Source organism: Pseudorca crassidens, chromosome 5, assembly GCF_039906515.1.
Source record: "Pseudorca crassidens isolate mPseCra1 chromosome 5, mPseCra1.hap1, whole genome shotgun sequence".
NCBI classification, from domain to species: Eukaryota; Metazoa; Chordata; class Mammalia; order Artiodactyla; family Delphinidae; genus Pseudorca; species Pseudorca crassidens.
In genome coordinates this window covers 47,799,481-47,818,581 of record NC_090300.1, presented here as the reverse complement: position 1 = coordinate 47,818,581, position 19,101 = coordinate 47,799,481, and the positions used below count along the sequence as shown (strand labels likewise).

Here is a 19,101-nt window from a genome sequence, read left to right as displayed (position 1 = left end):
TTTGTGTCTGTGTGTGTTAATTTCTGCTTTATAACAAAGTGAATCAGTTATACATATACATATATCCCCATATCTCCTCCCTCTTGTGTCTCCCCCTCACCATCCTTATCCCACCCCTCTAAGTGGTCATAAATCACTGAGCTGATCTCCCTGTGCTATGTGGCTGCTTCCCACTAGCTATTTATTTTACATTTGGTAGTGTGTATATGTCCATGCCACTCTCTCACTTCATCCCAGCTTACCCTTCCCCTTTCCTGTGTCTTCAAGTCCATTCTTTACATCTGCATCTTTATTCCTGTCCTGCCCCTAGGTTCTTCAGAACCATTTTTTTTCTTTTTTTTTAGATTCCATATATATGTGTTAACATATGGTATTTGTTTTTCTCTTTCTGACTTCACTCTGTAGGACAGACTCTAGGTCCATCCACCTCACTACAAATAACTCAATTTTGTTTCTTTTTATGGCTGAGTAATATTCCATTGTATGTATGTGCCATATCTTCTTTATCCAGTCATCTGTCGATGGACAGTTAGGTTGCTTCCATGTCCTGGCTATTATAAATAGAGCTGCAATGAACATTGTGGTGCATGATTCTTTTTGAATTATAGTTTTCTCAGGGTATATGTCCAGTAGTGGGATTGCTGGGTCGTATGGTAGGTCTATTTTTAGTTTTTTAAGGAACCTCCATTACTGTTCTCCATAGTGGCTGTATCAATTTACATTCCCACCAACAGTGCAAGAGGGTTCCCTTCCCTTTTCTCCACACCCTCTCCAGCATTTAGTGTTTGTAGATTTTTTGATGGTGGCCATTCTGACTGGTGTGAGGTGATACCTGATTGTAGTTTTGATTTGCATTTCTCTAATGATTAGTGATGTTGAGCATTCTTTCACGTGTTTGTTGGCAAACAGAGTTTTCTATGATTAAAAATCTTCCAACAAACAGAAGCCCAGGACCAGATGGCTTCACAGGTGAATTCTATCAAACATCTAGAGAAGAGCTAACACCTAAACTTCTCAAACTCTTCCAAAATATAGCATAGGGAGGAACACTCCCAAACTCATTCTACGAGTTCACCATCACCCTGACACCAAAACCAGACAAAGATGTCACAAAGAAAGAAAATTACAGGCCAATATCACTGATGAACATAGATGCAAAAATCCTCAACAAAATACTAGCAAACAGAATCCAACAGCACATTAAAAGGATCATACACCATGATCAAGGGGGCTTTATCCCAGGAATGCAAGGATTCTTCAATATAGGCAAATCAATCATGTGATACACCATATTAACAAATTGAAGGAGAAAAACCATATATCATCTCAATAGATGCAGAAAAAGATTTCAACAAAATTCAACACCCACTTATGATAAAAACCCTCCAGAAAGTAGGCATAGAGGGAACTTACCTCAACATAATAAAGGTCATATATGACAAACCCACAGCCAACATTGTTCTCAATGGTGAAAAACTGATACCATTTCCTCTAAGATCAGGAACAAGACAAGGTTGTCCACTCTCATCACTATTATTCAACATAGTTTTGGAAGTTTTAGCTACAGCAATCAGAGAAGAAAAAGAAATAAAAAGAATACAAACTGGAAAAGAAGTAAAACTGTTACTGTTTGCAGATGACATGTTACTATACATAGAGAATCCTAAAGATGCTACCAGAAAACTACTAGAGCTAATTAATGAATTTCATAAAGTAGCAGGATACAAAATTAATGCACAGAAATCTCTTACATTCCTATACACTAATGATAAAAAATCTGAAAGAGAAATTAAGGAAATAATCCCATTTACCATTGCAACAAAAAGAATAAAATACCTAGGAATAAACCTACCTAAGGAGACAAAAGACCTGTATGCAGAAAACTATAAGGCACTGATAAAAGAAATTAAAGATGATATAAACAGATGGAGAGATATACCATGTTCTTGGATTGGAAGAATCAATATGTGAAAATGACTATACTACCCAAAGCAATCTACAGATTCAATGCAATCCCTATCAAACTGCCAATGGAATTTTTCACAGAACTAGAAAAAGAATTTCACAATTTGTATGGAAACACAAAAGGCCCCGAATAGCCAAAGCAATCTCGAGTAAGAAAAATGGAGCTGGAGGAATCAGGCTCCCGGACTTCAGACTATACTACAAAGCTACAGTAATCAAGACAGTATGGTACTCGCACAAAAACAGAAATATAGATAAATGGAACAGGATAGAAAGCCTAGAGATAAACCCACGCACCAATGGTCACCTTATTTTTGATAAAGGAGGCAAGACTATACAATGGAGAAAAGACAGCCTCTTCAGTAAGTGGTGCTGGGAAAACTGGACAGCTACATGGAAAAGAATGAAATTAGAACACTCCCTAACACCATACACAGAAATAAACTCAAAATGGATTCGAGACCTAAATATAAGACCGGACACTATAAAACTCTTAGAGGAAAACATAGGAAGAACACTCTATGACATAAATCACAGCAAGATCCTTTTTGACCCACCTCCTAGAGAAATGGAAATAAAAACAAAAATGAACAAATGGGACCTAATGAAACTTAAAAACTTTTACACAGGAAAGGAAACCATAAACAACACGAAAAGACAACTCTCAGAATGGGAGAAAATATTTGCAAACGAAGGAACTGACAAAGTATTAATCTCCAAAATTTACAAGCAGCTCATTCAGCTCAATATCAAATAAACAACCCAATCCAAAACTAGGCAGAAGACCTAAACAGACATTTCTCCAAAGAAGATCCCTCATTTTTAAAGGACCTTTTTACAGAAAGCAACATTTCTAATTGACAGATCTGGAAATTAGCCTGACTTGGACAAACTATGGATTCGACATGCAGATGAGATTTCCTTCTACTGTTAACTTGCCCTGGTTTTGATACCCACCCTCAAAAGAATCCTATAAAAAACTGCTTCAAAGCCCCTTTGAAATCGCAGTAGTGCAGCAAAACCACAAGTAAACAGTGACCTGTTAATCTGTTATTTCAAATACAGACTGAAAAGCCAACAGGCGTTTTTTGGTGCAATTTTTTTAAAACATCGTTGATATATCATATCTGCACAGCGCTGTCCCTTCACAGAAGGCAAGAAAGTTCCGGCACATCATGTGGGAGGCCGTCCTTGGTACTGTAGGCTGTGAAAGTGGGCCTCCTTCATGGTCTGGTTGATGTGGAAGTAAGGGCCTTGACACAGTGTGTATCGCCCCAGCACGGACTGGGGGGCGGGGCGCGTGGGGGCTGGACCGGGCGGAGGGGTGGTTTAAGCTGCTCTCCAGCCAGCTGGCCTGGCCCGGGCTGTTGATGCTGCTGCTGCTGTTCCCGCCACTGCGACTGCTTGAAGACCGTGTCCCCAGGAATCGTAAAAGAAAGGGTTTCTAGTCTCCTTTTGGTCTGTGGGGGGAAATGGTGGTCTTCACTGCCTTTCCTTCTCCTTTTCCTGGGGCGGAGGCGCTCGCTCAGGGCAGCCAATGGAGGCGAGCGACGCGGCGCCGCTCAGCGAGGAGAGGGAACAGGGAGTTTTGCGTTTTGGCGGCTGCCACGCACTCCCCCTCGGGCCTTGGCTCTCGCCGCGGCTCTGGTGGACGCTGCTGGCCAAAAGATTACTCTTTTGCTTTGAATTATATATGCTGCCTTTTTGCCTTCTGAATATACCCCACTTTTAACTAATATATAGTTGTAAATAAATAAAAGTTCTATAGTAGAAAATTCTTAGACACTTCAGAAGATAATACAACCCCAAATATTTTTAATCCATTAATTTAATTCATCCCTCAATTTACTCCTTTACTAATAGTTCATTCCTTTATTTAACAAAAAGCTATATTTGAGGCATGACTGTGTAACTGGCCCCTGCACACAAACTGAATAAAATATAATCCTTGTGCTTGTACTTAGAGACTCAGAAGAATCTTTGTATAACTCAAGTTTCTTATTTATAGAAATCAATTCTAGTTAACCTAGTAGCAATGAATTTAAAACATAGCTCAAATATTTGTATAGTTCAAATAATGCTTGGGAAATGAGCAGGAAGAGGTAGCCTGATCCACAACGGATACAACAACAGATTATAATAAAATAAGTGTCAGGTTGGAGTGCCACCATTACTGCTGCTGATGACTGAGAACCACTGTTGACATTACTCCCAGAGAACCTGGATGCTGTCATCACTATTTCTGCTTCTGCTGGCACAGCTGCTACTGGGCACTGGGTGCTCCTGATGATGAAATGAACATTAAAGAGTCTTGCATCAGCATTTACAAACTGAATTCAGAAAGATAGGGTTATGTGTGACTCAATACTTTCTCTCCTTCACTCACTTCACATCTAATCTTCCAGAAAATCTGTTCTCTTTAATTTTAAAATAAATGCATTATATGGCCACATTTCACTATGCCCACTGTACCCCAATCCAAGTATGCCGTGATCTCTTGTCTAGATTACAGTAAATTTCTTTCTTTCACACTACTCTCTGTCCTCAAGGGTGCGACTAGGGTGATCCTTTTAAATCATAAATCAAACCATTTCACTCTTCTGCTCAAACCACTCCAATGTCTTGATATTTCACTCAGAGGAAACCACAAATCAGCAAAACTCATTGAATGGCTAGGTACAAGCACCTGAGTAATCTGACTTCCTGTTAATTCCTCACCCTGCTTCAGTCCTACTGGCCTCCCCTCTTCCTTCATAAAGGCAGATACGCTCCACTTTAGAGCCTCTCACTTGCTAGTCCCTCTGCAGAAAAGCTCTTCTTCAGATACCCACGTGACTAACTCCCTCTTCTTCCTCAAGTCTCTACTGACTACCCCATTTCCAAATGCAATCTGCCCTTTTCACCTGGCATTCCAAATCCACTCAACCCAACTCTATTTTATCCCAAGGAAAACATCAACTTGCAACTTCCTCTTTTATACGTATTTTTCTACTATTTGTCTCCCCTCCTTACTTTCCACCAGAAAAATAACCTATACTAGGGTACAGGTTGAGGAAAAGGGAGGAATGAATAAGCAGATCACAGATGATTTTTAGGGCAGTGAAACTGTTCTGTATGATAAAATAATGGTGGATACATGTAAGTATATATTTGTCAAAACCAACAGAAAGTGTAGCACCAAGAATGAACCCTAATGTAAACTATGGACTTTGGGTGAAACTGATGTGTCAAAGTACGTCCATCAAGTGTAACGAATGTTCTACCCTGGTGTGGCAGATCGTGTGTGGGGGCAATGTGTATATGGTAGTTCTCTGTATTTCCTGTTTAATTTTCCTGTGAACCTGAAGCTGCTTTGAAAATAGAGTCTATTAGAAAAACCCTCTAAAAAGAGAAAATAATTAGCACAAATATAACTGAAAATAGATTAGTATGCAGGATATATCAAGAATTTCTAAATGTAAATTTAAAAAGATAAACCACCCAATCAAAAAATTAGGACATCAAAAAAATTCCAAGGAAATATGAATGGATACAAAAATATGCTATATCTCAAAAGGAAAATGTGAATCAAAATCATGTTTTCTAAAATGAATTTTCATGTAATTCACACATTGAAAATAACATTCATAATAATTATAATAATTAAAGTATATGGAACAATGGGACCTAGTTTATACTTCTGGTGATGTTTAAAATGATACAGCTGTTTGACATAACAATGTGACAGTATCTGAAGTGTTACCTGACAGTCTGTCTTTAAAATTCCTTGAAGTATCTTTGCGTTTTTTCTCTCCTTAGGCATAGTTACCTTGAAGAATGTTTCCTGGCCCCACTGAGAAGAGGCTAAGAGGAAAAACCCAAGTCCATACATCAGAAATTATCAGAGTCTCACAGCAGTATATAATCTCCCTTTCATTCAATGAGTTCTGAGTCTCTAAATTCACACATTTCTAGGAAATGTGTTAGGCACTATGACTCAAAATCTGTTTATAGGATTTTATTTTACATATATAAACACACCATATATATATGTATATGTGTGTGTATATATGTACGTATACATATGTGTGTGTGACTATACATACAAATATATTTTTCAGTTATACAATCAAAAGTAAAGTGTAGTTAAAATAAAGGTGACCTTTGAGAAGCTGCCCTGTATTTCAGTCCTCAGGGTCATGAACAATTAGCATAAACCTACAAAGATTCCTTAAGGCAGACCATTTTGATGACTGTACTAGATCTGAAATCTATCCTGACAACCATACCCATTTTGTCTCTGGAGCTCTGTGGCACTGTTTGATCTCTACCTCCCTGGGGTCATCTCACTCCCTTAACTGCAGTTGAATTGAATCCACAGAAAATTCTACCAGCCTCTATATTCTATACAAAATTGCCACAAAAATCACTTGTCAAAGATGATGACACCCCTCCTCAAAGTATATCCCTTGCCCTTGGTGGAGAAAATGTCCTTTGGGCCCTTCCAGGGGATTTTTGGGGAGTGGATGGTCCATATTAAATTCACTCCAGCATTTTTCTTTCTGTCAAAATTGTTTCAAGTTACTTCTCAACATAGTACTTGGATTTGCTGGCATTTTCATTCAATTTAGCATTGTCTATCAGTGGCACCTGGTCAATTGTGTGGACCACTCACAGCTGTTATGCTACCATAGTGAATCTAGAAACTCTAGCAGATAGACTGGTATTAATTCAGCCACTCTGTAATTATGTACTCAGAATACCTCCTATCTACAGTTCCCAGAGTTTCTATAATATAAATACTAATGTAAATTGTGAAAATGAAACACTGAAAATCTTTTGATATAATGCCTCTTTTCAAAGTTGTCTTTAATTGACAATCCCCAGAGGATTTTCAGCTGCTACCTAATTCAGTGTTTCTCAACATTGGCTGTTTCAAAATCAGCTGGGGAGATTTAAAGATTCCTAATGTTCAAGTCATTCCCCAAACTAATTGCATTGGTATTCCTGGGGAGGAATTCTGGCATCAGGATTTTTTAAAGCTCCCAGTCAATTCCAATGCATAGACAAGGTTGAGAAATACTGCTTTTGTTACTGAGCCAAACTTGAGTCCCTATGCCTACATGCAGTAAAGCCAATCTACTGACACCAGGTTGTGGTGATGGAAAGTGCAGCATTTATTGCAGGATGCCAAGCAAGGAATCTGAGTAGCTAGTGCTTAAAAGACCTCAACTCCCTGAAGGCTTTCAGGGAAAGGGTTTTTAAGATAGGGTGAGGGAGGTGGGTGATGGGGTGCATGATCAGCTCGTGAACATTCTTCTAGTTGGTTGGTGGTTAGGTAATTGGGAGTCAGCATCATTAACCTTCTGGTTCCAACCTGTCTGGGGTCTACATGCTTGTGGGCAGCATACAGTTAACTTCTTCCACCTGGTGGTGGTTTCAGTATCTGCAAAGCACTCAAAGGATGTGGCTCAGAATATTATCTATAGCCCTTGAGGAAGAACTAAAAATCCTTGACTTTGTTTAATGGCTAAACCATTATTATTTTGTCTTGCTCGACTGTTTTCCTTTCTTTCTGTAGTTTCTCACTTTGATTAAATTCACTCTATGGAACTCAGGGAAAGCCTAGGGAGCTAAAGTTTTTCTACAAACAAGAGGCAGGAAGAGGACGTGGGCGGGGAGGGGTGTGTTCTGGGAAGGCCCAATAGGGTCCTGCTTGGTTATACTTTTAAAGACAGTGATAGAGGAGGAATACGGTAGGCTGAATGTTGGCCCTCCAAAAGGCCAACTGTGACCAGCGGTCTCATTTCTGTGCTTCCAAAGGAGTTGAGGTAAGTAATTTTTGTTTCTTTTTTCATAGTGCTGGTATCTAAAATAATGGTATATTACTTTAACAGTTACTAGCGTCTTCAGTTTGATGAAATAGAGCCGTGATTCAGCAAAACATAGGATCAAACTTCATCTGCTTTCTTTACCCTGAGGCTACAGGCAGTAAGATATTCTTTAGCAAGGTCACAGAATTCCTGGGTTGATGAATAAAATAAGAGTTTTAGCATGGTATTTTCTTCCTCTATGCTTTCTGTGTTATTGGTGACAGCCAATCCACACTGCAGTTGTTAAATTTCTTGTGTCCCTTTTCCTATTTTAGGGAGTAGCCAACTAAAACCCTAAAGGCTCCAATGAGCACCTCATTCTAGTAGATCCTCTATATCAATTTAGTTACCTCTTTAGTGCATGTCTTGGAATCCCAGATTCTAATACTAAAACTAAATTTTTACCACATTAAGTCTGAATTAGGCAAAATACCCAAGCTTCGAATTGTTTCTACTTCCTGAGGATCTCTTGCTAGAAACCTGTACCCTGTTTGCAGTATCTGTATCAGTCAAAATCGTTACCGCAAGTGGGGGTCTGGCTGCTTGCCCTCTGAAGCCAATAAAGAGGCAAGGTTGGTGGAAAGGAAAGTTTGCTTTCAGAGGCTATCAAGTGGGGGAGGGGTGGAGGGAAGAGGGCAGACTCCTGCCCAAAGGCTTATTCCCCGCACTGACAATCAGTGGGCAAGAGCATTTACAGATGGAGGGAGGGGGCTAAGGCAGAAACAGCACAGTCAGCTCTGACAGTCATTTTGAAGTTAGTCATGCAGTGGTCTGATCAGTGTCATCTTCATTGTTTTAAATACAGTTAGTCTGTAGTACCAGGGTCGGTTTTGTTCCCATTTCTTTGAGGCCAGTTCTCGGAATTGTGGCAACCATGTAGCTAACTTCTTCCACCTGTTGAGGGTTTTAGTCTCTGTAAGACAGCTCAAAGGATATGGCTCAGAATATTATCTACAGTCTTTGAGGAGGAACTAAAGGTCCTTGACTTTGCTTAATGACTATTGTTATTTTGTCTCCTTTGACTGCTTTCCTTTGTTTCTGCATTCTCTCACTTCTCTGATTTAACTTATCCTTTGGCTAAAGTTTTTTCACAGACAAGAGGCAGGCTAAGGACATGGGCAGGGAAGGATCATAGGGTTCTGCTCTGTTTCAAGATCGTGGTTGAGTATATCAGAGATCAACCACAGTTAACTACACAGAACATGAACTTACGGGAAATATATTGTTTATCTAACATGAAGGTTCTCTCTGCCATTATTATCTGAATTCAAAGCCCCAGATTGTATATCAAATGGGAATGTCTTACGTACAATACACATACTCTACATGTCAGTTGTCAAAGGAACAAAGAAGTCTAGCATCTGAACTATGTGACTTTGGTAGTAGAAAGCAGATTATCACTTCTCCATAAGAACTACATGTTGATAAATTCTTCAAACATGGGAAAGCGTTTCAGATGCCAATCTGGAGGGAGGATTCATTGTGTCTTCAAATTTACCTAAGAATTTTCTCAGGTATATGTTAGGGATAAGGCAGGCGATAAAGAGTATTCCAGGCTGTGGGAATAAAGGACATATGTCAGAATTATAGTTTAGGATTCTAGTTTAAGATGGCAGCTGCCACCCTTTATTTGTTCTTCTACTAAAAATCCTGCTGAAATGACAGAAGAAAATGAGGTAAAAAATGAATAATTTTATTGAGAATAGAAAAAGGAGAAACAGTGGGAGACTTTTTTTTTTTTTAATTTAGAAAGCAGAAATGAATGTGAGTATGTTTGGTTTGGTTTGGTTTGGAAATCAAGAATGCGTTGTGTGACAGAAATACAGGTGCTTAAACAAAGGACTGTATAGTAAATAGCAGAGCTAGATCTTTCACCCTTGCCACATTTTTAGGAAAATAAATCTGCTGGCAGCACCAGTGTTGGTCCCCACATTAAAACCCTAAAGGGCATGATCTGTCTGGGAAAGGCTTGGGCTCTGTGGTATTGGTTCCTCGGAGAAAAGGCACCTTTTCTTGGCATTGAATGGTTTCATTTTCAAAATCACCAATCTATTAAATTAGCCACCTTTATTAAACAGAATTCTCAGTCATCTCTTCCATTCAGGGAAGATATCTCTTAAAGAAACAGAACTATATAACTGGTGAAGAAATCCATGCCATCAATCTGTATTAATAAAATTTTATTTATAAATTCAAAGCATACCCAAGGGGAATTTTGAGAGCCATTGACTTGACTCAGACTTAAAAGGCATTTATGGAAGTAAAGCAAGTTTAAAAATTTTAATGTTTTTATATCAATATCCCTCACTGCCTTAGTAGGAGTGTGTGTCTAAATTATGTGATGATTAAGTCTTCTCTGTTTAAAGAAGAAGAGGGAGAAGCTTCTCTCCTCCTTAGGGTGTATTCTTGAGAACACAAGACCTTTTAATTTTACAGCACAAGGTCCTGGGCCTTCTGATTCTGGAACTGTAAACACAAACCTCCAACATTAATTTAGGAGGCCCCCATAAGATAAGCAATCACAAAGTGTATTTTCTTGTCTCATACTTTTCTCTATAAAGTGAGAAGTTTTTGTCTCATACTTTTTTTGTCTCATACTTTTCTCTATAAAGTGCATGAAATTCTGTCCAGACCCCATAATCACTCGTTTTACCTTACATACGTATAATCTATTAGTACTTATCCAGTTATGTGATTGTTCTCTGCCCGTTCTCTGTTGGTAGGGAGAGAACTTTTGTTGACAAGATTACTTATTTTTCCCGACAATATATAAGTGGGACTGGCTCTAACCATTTAGACTATTATTTCTGGAAGCAGAACCTTCCCTTCTAATCCATCTCTAAGAATGTTGTACTTAAATATAGGGTGGGTATCGGGAGCAGTACACTAAAAGAAAAAACAAATCATGTAATTTAAAGTAACATTTCAGCGCTTTGTGTGAGATAGTTGGGGTAAACATAATTTCTGTAAAGTTCCTCAAATCATACTATACCTGAAATTATGCAATTTCTAGTCAGTTCATTGTATGTCCGCATTTGTCTATTTTACTGTTTCCTGTGGCACACCGTTATTAGCTCTGAGAATTGAGAGTGGAAATGAGTTTGTTAATCTGATGGTCTGTTTTATTCTGGCTTCCTTTTTTCCCAATTGAAAATATAGTCAAAGACTCAAGTGGCGAATCATATTTATTTCTGTAATATAGATTTAAATAGGCTTAATTCTGTTCATCTGTCTAAAATATATATTTAATATTTAATACATAAATTGTGATCTGTGTTTAGAAAATATGTGATTATACCATTATATTCTATTTTTAACCTTATATCTAGAACGTAGAGTTCTGCTGCAATTATTACACAGAGGCCACTTTCACTGCAGTTCTGAGTTTTCATGGGTCTATTGGGAAAGCTTAAGATGTGTGTAATGGTAACATGAGTTTTATTGGGCTTCCTTCATCAAGAAATAACCATACTAATTATTTTCTATGAGGTGTATGTATCAGTTGCATTGTCCTGTACTGCCTTCCGTGTGAATGTGTTCCTTGGCTAGATGCTATATTGTGTGAAACTTCATGCCTGTATATCAAGCATTTTGTAACTCCCTAGATGGTGGTGCTGACTGGGGCTCTGAGGGTAAGAAAAAAATTCTCCATAACCAGAATAGATGTCAATTTCTGTGAGAATGACTTGTTACCCCTGGTAACAAAGGATAATTTGTCTTCCCAAGGAAATATGCCATATGGGTGATTCAGAATTGTTATTTTTGTTTGTTTGTTTTTTTCTGAGAGATTAAATTTTCTTAGAAGGCAGAAGCTAGATTGTTAGAATTCATGCTGCTGGGTTCCTGTGTGATCTCCATCTTTTACCCAGTGATTACTCCATTTCTATACCTGTCATGCCAGGTCTGGCATAGCCAATAACAAAGACTATTTAGTAGCAACTGGCAGAGTAATTTTGTCTACGTGGTTATTCAGTATTCTTTCCATGGTGAGTGCTCACTGGTAGGCATTTATATCTGACATGAAAAATGTCACTTGACGCCCCTTTGCATACGTCCACACGCATGCCTCTCCCGTAGACCCTCTTTTATCTGACATTCCAGTCTTTTAATTTTGAGGCCATTCACCACTGCCCATAATTCCACACATTCTCATCTCTGGCCACATCTCCTTTCCCATAAAGTCAATGAATGGTTGTAACGATAGCTCTGTCCATTGGGAAGATTTTCACACACTCACTGTCATTCAGAGTTACCACTGAGTGGCTACAATGTAGCCTCCATTTATTTTGGGTTCATTTTGTATACTGAGCCAATCTATCTATAAACCAAGCTTGGGTTTTTCATATTCCCTCCATATACCCATATATAAGATGAGGGAAGGATGAAAACATGGGTGACATGAGGCTGTGTACTCATGCAATTTACTTAGGCCTTCTCGTCCTGCTCAGGCTTGATCCACGATGTACCATTTCTATCCTACAATGAATTATTGCTGCATCTACCCAATCTGATGATGATTTTATGGGTTATCAAAATGGGCATATATGCATTGGAACTATTCTGGGATTTAACCCCAGTTATCAATCTGGTAGCCAGAAAAGAAGGTGGGGACAGCTCTTGAGGGGGTACTTGTTGCCTGGCAGGGAAGAGACCTTTGCAGCTTATTCTCATATCAAGGAACTGCTAATACTTTAATGGGAAAGGGTGAGCTCCCTCTGAAGACTCTGAAGGCTCACAGTTAAAATCTTCAGAGGAATCCACACAGATATTCCCGTTCTAAGCTTCAGTAACGCAGGTTTTCTCAGCCAGGACCCTAAACACAGCATAACAGACCTGCCTAGGCTGAGCATTCAATAGTCTCTGTAGCTCAGTGTTCTTAACAATAATATCCTGAGTCTGTTCCTCATTTGGTCCTGTCCCACAATGTAAGAGCTAAAGCCCTCTTTTTAAATGACAGCAGAGGCTCTCTGACTCCCTCCCTTAGCTATACGCAGGTTATCATCATCCTTCTGCAGGGTGTCAGTGTAACTTTGTAGATACCAGCCAATTCCATGATACTTGTATGCATTCTACTTCCTGAACTTTTCAAAGTCCTTGTGCATTACACTGGGTGGGGCATTCCCCTTCATGTTTGTAACACTATATCCTCCAATATTGTTTTCCAAGATGCTCATGGCTTCAACCTGGAAGCTGAGGCAGTTCCTGAAGGCACTTACAATAGGAAGCAGTCAGGTAGGGATACTCCTTGTAGGAGTTTCTCTCATGAAAGGAAATATGAGCAACTTAATGTCCATGACTGCAACAGTTTATAATCTGTATATTATGTGCTTCCTATAACATTATCAATTTATATGATAAAGTACCATGAAAATGTTTATTCAACATGTGACAGTTTTGCATTAAGAATCACCATGTGAAAATTGTTGTATGGTGTATAATCTTTACTCTGAATTTATCCTTAGGATGGAGTGTGTGTTACATACAAGTAGGTTTAATTAGAGATAATGTATAATGCTTATGAGAAATTCCTTAGGAAACAAGCATGTTTAGAAATTAGTGAAGTTAGAAGTTAAATCCACTTGAGAACTAGAAAAAGATAGGACAGAGGTGCCATTTAAGATTGAAACTGAAATGACAGTAAAGCTGGGGGAGGAAAATGCAGGGTGCTTTCAGCGAAAGGGAGTAAGTACTTTACCTGGATATGACATACACAGTACAAAAGGGAGTGTCTAGGCTACTGCAGATTGTTGAGACCCTTAAAGATGAATCTTGAGTAAGCGCCAAACCAGTGCAGCTGTGGAGCTGAATTTTTGGCCCGGGCAGAGCCAAATAAGGACACCATAGTCTTCACAATCGGTTGCTTCTTATTAGTTATGTCATGATGTCATTCATGATGCATTAAACAAATTCAGCATAATGGAAAAGAGAAGATAAAGGTAAATTTCAAAGATGGTAAGGAAGTATAAATGACAAGCATTTGCATCTAATGGGATGTGTGAAATCAGGGAGAGAACGCAGTTAATAATGAGGAGGTTAGTGATACAAATAAAGGTAATGAACAAATGAATGAAACAATACCACAATAGCACTAAAGAGTAGCAATTTAAGTTTATGTATTTGGTAAATTAAAAATATACTGTGATTATTTTAAGTTACTATTTGCTTTATTAAAAATATTAGTCTTTTCAGTAAATGTTAATGGAAAAGTCTATTTAAAAAATTGCACATCAAGTAAGAGTTCATGAGTACAATATATAATGCAACTTCATGTGTCACCTATTTTCAAGGATAGTAGGAGCTGATAAGAATTCCTTAGCTAGAAATGTGATTACTTCTATTGAACTTGATGCTGAGAGAAATAATTTGTTAGTATAAGTGTACTTTGATGTCACATGTTTAATTCCCATCTTATAATACTAAATTTATTATGATATTAATATACTTCTTAAACATGCAACATATATGCAGGCATCCACACATGTACACATGCCTACTTTAGGTCAACTTGAAATTAATACCAAGTATTAAACACTTTCAAAGTTTAAAAGTGAATTATATTTGAACACCGTGACTACTTTCAGAAACAATAAAAATGTGCTTTAAAAATATTGATATCAAGATGAATTATTTATACAGCTTCAATTTCTTTGAAAGCAAGATGTTAGCAGACTCTAATAAAAATACATCTTGACTTTACCCGAAAGGAAAAAGCTCAAAGGTGGACATAGATGCTTTCAGTTTTGTATTCCCCACACATTTATTACAGTGATTATAAGAATTTTTATTTAGAATTTTACTTGGTTAGCTATACAAATGTTAAGGATTTCATACTTAATAAAAATTTTTTATCAAACCCCCCTATTATTCAAATACACCTACTGACTTGGTGTGTTTCAGAATTATGCTTAATTATCTGCACTTACTGAAAAGAAAGGGCGATGTCTTCACTTTTAAGTTTGTATCTTTTGATCATCTTCACCCATTTCACACATTCCCCCACCTCCCACCTCTGGCAACAACTGATCTATTCACTGTATCTATGAATTTGTTTTTTAGGGTTTGTTTATGTTTTATTTTTAGATTCCACGTATAAGTGAGGTCATATAGTATTTGTCTTTGTCTGATTTATTTCACTTAGTATAATACCCTCAAGGTCCATCCAGGTTGTCACAAATGGCAAGATTTCCTTTTTTATTGCTGGATAACATCCCTGTGTGTGTCTGTAGTAAGTCCCCTACATACAAACAAGTTCTGTTCTGAGAGTGCATTTGTAAGTCCAACAAAGTTAGCCTAGGTACCCAAATAACACAATCATCTATACAGTACTGTACTGTAATAGGTTTATAATACTTGTCACACAAATAATAAAGAAGCAAACACAAAAAACAAAGAACATTTTTAATCTTACAGTGTAGTACCTTGAAAAGTACAGTAGTACAGTACAACAGCTGGCATGCAGGGGCTGGCATCTAGTGAAAAGGCAAGAAGAGTTACTGACTGGAGGAGGGAGGGGAGGTGGGAGATGGTACAGCTGAAGGATCCTCAGCAATAGGAGATGGAGGGCAAGCTGCGATTTCACTCATGCCTGACATTGATGACACAAGTTCTGATTCCTTGCTGGATTCAATTCTATCTACCCTCTTGAAAAAACGAACCAGTGATATCTGGATAGTAGCTCTTTTTTCTCATCATAGTTGACACGGTAGCACTGGATTGCATACTGAACAGCTGCTGCAACCTTCGTGTACCATTCTACATTCGGGTCCTGTGCCTCAAAAACTAACAGTGCCTCCTCAAATAAAGAAAATCCCCTTGCCATTTCCTGCATCACAAATCTCTTCAGTTCTTCAGTTACTTTTTCTTCCTCTTGTCTCTCTTCATCCTTTCTCTGGGCCTCCAATTCCATCAGGTCTTCATTAGTAAGCTCCTTGTGTTGCACAGCAAGGAGTTCAATGTTATAACAATGAGTGACTTCTACCATCTTTTTGCCTCTCCACTTTCTCAATTATTGTCACTTTTGTTTCCATCGTTATGGCTTGGTGCTTCTTAGCAGTACTGGCTACATCACAGCTGCTTTTATGCTTGCTTCCAGACATCCTGGACTTGAAACAAAGATACTGTACTACTGTACTCTATACAGTACTGTACAGTAAAGTACACACAAGCACAACCACTTATAGAAGATGCATACATGCGACAATGTATGCCAGACATGTGAACTAACTTTCGTGATTGGACATGCAAATATATGTTTGCATCTCTGAAAGTTCACAGCTTGAAGGTTCCTATGTAGAGGACTTACTGTATATATATACAATTGACCTTTGAACAACACAGACTTGAACTGCAAGGGTCAACTTACATGTGGATATTTTTCAAGAAATATGTACTATATTACAAAACAATCCACTGTTGGTGAAATCTGTGGATACAGAACTACAGATAGGGAGGGCCAACTGTAGAGATATACTCAGATTTTTGGCTACATGAAGTGTCAGCAACCCTAACCCCAGTGCTGTTCAAGAGTCAACTATATATATATAACATAAAATCACATTTTCTTTATTCACTCATCCATCGATGGACACTTACATTTTTTCCATGTTTTGCCTGTTATAAATAATGCTGCAGTGAACATGGAGGTGCAGATATTTTTTTGAGCTAGTGTTTCATATCCTTTGGATAAATACCTAGAAATGGAATTGCTGGATAATATGGTATTTCTATTTTTAATTTTTTGAGGAACCGCTATGCTGTTTTCTATAGTGGCTGCACCCATTTACATTCCCATCAACAGTGAACTAAGGTTCCCTTTTTTCACCAACATGTGTTGTTTTTTGTCTTTTTGACAATAGCTGTACTAACAGGGGTGAGGTTGTATCTCATTGTACTTTTGATTTGCATTTCTCACTGTGATGCCAAGCACCATTTCATTTACCTGTTGGCCATTTGTACATCGTCTTTGGGAAAATGTCTATTCAGATCCCCCTTCCATTTTTTAAATTGGAATGTTTATTTCTGTTATTGAGTTGTATGAGTTTTTTGTAGCTTGGATGTTAACCCCTTATTAGATATACGATTTGCAAATATTTTTTCCCATTTGGGAGGTTGCCTTTTCATTTTTGTGATTGTTTCCTTTGCTGTGCAGAAGCTTTTTATTTATATGTAGTCTCACTTGTTTGTTTTTGCTTTTCTTACCTTTGCTTTTGGAGTAGTGTCCAAAAAATCATTGCCAAGACTGATATCAGTAAGCTTAATGCCCATGTTTTCTTCTAGGAGTTTTGTGGTTTCATGTCTTATGTTCAAATCTTTATCCATTTTGGGTTAATTTTTGTGTATGGTATAATATAGTGCTCCAGTTTCATTCCTTTGCTGTGGCTGTCCAGTTTTTCCAACACCATTTACTGAAGAGACTTTTGCTTTCCATTGTGTATCTTGGCTCCTTTGTCATAAATTAATCAACCATATATGTGTAGGTTTATGTCTGGGCTCTCAATTCTGTTCCATTGATCATATGTGTCTGTTTTTATGCTGACATCAAACAGTTTTGATGACTATAGCTTTGTGATGTAGTTTGAAATAAGGAGGCATGATGCCTCTAGCTTTGTTTTTCTTTCTTAGGATTGCTTTGGCTATTTTGCATCTTCTGTGGTTACATACAGTTTATAGGATTATTTGCTCTATGTCTGTGAAAACTTTATTGGACATTTGGCAGAGATTGCATTGAATCTGTGGATAGCTTTGGGTAGTATAGACCTTTATAAAATATCAATTCTTCCGATCCATGAACATGGAATATCTTTCCAATTATATGTGTCTTCTTCAGTTTCTTTCATCAATGTCTTATAGTTTTCAGTGTACAGGTCTTTCACTTCCTTGGTTAAATTTATACCTGAGTATTCTTTTGATGCAATTGTAAATGAAATTGTTTTATTAATTTCTTTGTCTGATAGTTATTAGTATATACAAAAGCAACAGATTTTTGTATATTGATATTTGTATCCAGCAACTTTACTGAATTTGTTTTTAGTTCTAACAATTTTTGGTGGAGTCTTTAAGGTTTACTTTCTGATTTGGATGCCTTTTCTTCTTCTTGCCTAATTGCTCTGGTTAGGACTTCTAATACTATGTTGAATAAAAGTGATGAGAGTGAGCATTTTTGTCTTGTTCCTGATTTTAGGGGAAAAACTCTCAGCTTTTCACTACTGAGTATGATGTTATCTGTGGGTTTGTCATGTATAGACTTTATTAGGTTGAGGTACATTCCCTCTATATCTGTGTTGAGAGTTTTTAAACATAAATTCAGATGACTTTTGTCCAATGCTTTTTCTTCATCTATTGAGATGATATATGATTTTTATCCTTCATTTTCTTAATGTAATATATCACATTGATTTGTGGATGTTGAACTATCCTTGCATCTGTGGAATAAGTCCCACTTGATCATGGTGTATAATCCTTTTTATATTTTGTTGAATTCAGTTTGTTAATATTTTGTTGAGGATTTTTCTATCTATGTTCATCAGGGATATTAGCCTGTAATTTTCTTGTGGCATCCTTGTCTAGTTTTAGCATCAGAGTAATCACAGCCTGTGAGATGCATTTGGAAGAGTCCTCCCCTCTCCTACAGTTTAGAAGAGTTTGAGAAGATTGGTATTAGTTCTTGTTTAAATATTTGGGAGAATTCACCAGTGAAGCCACCTGGCATGGACTTTGTTTGTTGGGAGGTTTTTGATTACCAATTCAATTTCCTTATAGATTCAATTTGATTACTGATTAAACTAATAATTATTCTGGTCAGCTTTTGTTTTTCATGATACAGTCTTGTTAGGTTGTATGTTTCTAGAAATTTACCTATTCCCTCTAGGTAATCAAATTTTTGGCATATAACTTTTATAGTACAAATGTTAAATATGAATTTTGAAGGGACCCAAACATCTAGTCCATAACAGTTCTACTGACTATATGGGTCATATAATTCTTTGTTATGGGAGGCCATCCTGTGCAGGTTTAGCAACATCCCTGCCACTAAATGTCAGAAGCACAATCTGTCCACAAGATGTCAGAAGCACTGCTCAGATGCAAAAACCAAAAATGTCTCCAGATGTTGCCAAATGTCCCCTGGGGGTTGAAACCACAATGGTTGAGAACAAACTGCTCTATGTGAGTAGTTCCAGGATTTTTAACCGAAAAATGTATATATATATAAATTTGCATATACTTACATTATATATATATATACATGCATATATATACCTACTTGATATATATACACCCACATACA

General features: G+C 37.6%; 1 pseudogene; it reads right to left on the bottom strand.

The window, feature by feature from the left end:
* Positions 1-3,138: 3,138 nt before the first annotated feature.
* LOC137224254 (protein VCF1 pseudogene) lies at positions 3,139-17,135 on the bottom strand (annotated as a pseudogene).
* Between the last annotated feature and the right edge of the window lie 1,966 nt (positions 17,136-19,101).